The sequence below is a fragment of the Vombatus ursinus genome, unplaced genomic scaffold, assembly GCF_900497805.2.
Source record: "Vombatus ursinus unplaced genomic scaffold, bare-nosed wombat genome assembly UNPS02014789.1, whole genome shotgun sequence".
NCBI classification, from domain to species: Eukaryota; Metazoa; Chordata; class Mammalia; order Diprotodontia; family Vombatidae; genus Vombatus; species Vombatus ursinus.
Genome location: NW_020954567.1, coordinates 8,602,383 through 8,604,651, shown reverse-complemented (window position 1 = coordinate 8,604,651; position 2,269 = coordinate 8,602,383).

Here is a 2,269-nt window from a genome sequence, read left to right as displayed (position 1 = left end):
ACACACACACACACACACACACACACACACACACACACACACACACCCCACACAAATGATCATCCAGCTTCCATTTGAAAACCGCCAGGGAAGGGGAACTTGTTCTCATGGGAAGAAATCCACAGTACTCTTTGTTATTGTTTAGTCATTTTTCAATCTCGTCTGACTCTTTGTGACCCCATTTGGGGTTTTCTTGGCAGAGATACTGGAGTGGTTTGCCATTTCCTTCTCCAGCTCATTTGACAGATGAGAAAACTGAGGCAAACAGGGTGAAGTGACTTGCCCAGGGTCACACAGCTAAGTAGCATCTGAGGCTAGATTTGAACTCATGATGATAAACCTTCCTGACTCTAAGCCCAGTACTCTACCCATTGTTCTACCCAGCTATCACAAGAAGGATTAGTGGGGGGGGGCTTCAAATCCATGTCTGATGCCTTAGCCAGTGCTATACCATGCCACCTGCCATGGTTTTCTGTAGTCACCTCTGACATATAGCATTGATAGAGTAGAGACTCAGATCCTAGTCTTTTAATTAAAGCACTATGCCAATTCCAGTTATTACTACTGCTGCTGTTAATACAATCTAATCATGGTTTCCAGTTAGCCAAAGTTTTGGGGGATTATCTTATCTGGTTAGGTGAACACCACCATTTTGGAAGCTGGAGCCTAAGGGATGGGAAAATAAAGTCACTGTGCACCCATCGAAAGGGATATGTAAATAAGAGATATGTAAATAAATATGTAAATATGTAAATAAAGAGATATGTAAGAGAGGAAGGGGATCAGAAGATCATGGAATCACATTCCTAAAGCCTAAAGAGACTTTGGAGGTCAACTAGTCTAACCCCCTTATTTTAAGGATGAGAAAATTAATACTGAGAAGTGATGTGATTGCCAAAGGTCGTCCAGAGGCTTAAATAGGATTTTCTACATGACTAAAATAAGCCCAGGACAGCCAGAATAGTCAGGTGAGAGATAGAATCAGGCAATGTAGGATTTATGAATATCTTTTACTTGATGTGGATAGAAGGTTTGATGGGAATTGTGCTAATCTTACTAGTGGAAAAGACAAATAGAGTGAAAGACTGAATTCTTGGTAATTGATCATATTTTCCAAAGTGAGAAAGGGTGGAAAGAATATGCCTAATTTAACACCAAGTTAATCTACCTCAAAAATATAAATAAAATGATGAAATGTGCACATCACAGAGTTGCCCTTCTTACTCTCTGATTTCCTGGAAGTAAGAATCATAATGAAAGTGTGGGCTAATGGAGAGGCTACCTTGGCATTAAGAAGATCTATGTTCAAATGTTAACTTCCAACATATACTATCTGTATGAGTCTGGACAAATTACCTAATCTCCCAGTCACCACTAAAGAATTTTATTAGGAAAGTGACATGGTGCTTCAGAAATTAAAGGAAATGTATGAATGAATGAATGAACAAATTTGTTATAAGTTTTTCTATAAATTTAGAATTATAAATACAGAAATTTCTAAAAATTTTCTATAAATATAAAAATATTTACAAAATAAAAATACTTTAATAAATATAAAAAGTCAATTCTAAGGGAAAGGAATTGAAATACAAAAGAGAGACAGACTAAACCCTCAGGAAGGTTACATTCTAATAGTGGAGACAACAGAAGCAATGGCAGGGGAAGTGTGAAGTTACAGGGATGGTGAATGGAGTCATAAGTGAATAGAATGATGTGCCCTTTCTAGAAGCAATGGTGATATTGATTTGATTACTATTCCCAGAGCATGAGATAAGAGTTGAGGGAGAGACTGTGCTGCAGTGGAAGAGGAAGGCAGCCTGAGGTCTGGTAGATGTAGTGAGTTTTTCCCCAAAAGCATGGTCACAAGGGGGCAGCTGGAGAATCAGTTAAGAGAGTTCACGGTGGAGAATTCACATGGCACATCAGGAAGATTATTTTGACAGCCCTGTGGAAGGTGTTTTGGAAAAGGGAGAGATGAGCAACTGGGAGAGCAATTGGGATGCTGTTCCAATAGTCTAGGCAAAATGTGAGGAAGGCCTGAAATATGGTACAGAGATAAAGGGAAGGATTCAAGAGATGTCGTGGAGGTAGAATTAACAAGACTTGACAAACATGTGGATATAGGGTATGAGGAAGTATGGAAGAGTCAAGGATCATTCAAAATGGCAAAACTAGCGACCAAAAGGATGGTGGTATCTACAACAGAGATAGGCAAATTCAGAGAAGGGTCAAGGGTGGGGAGGAAACTTAGGGAGCTCCATTGTAGACA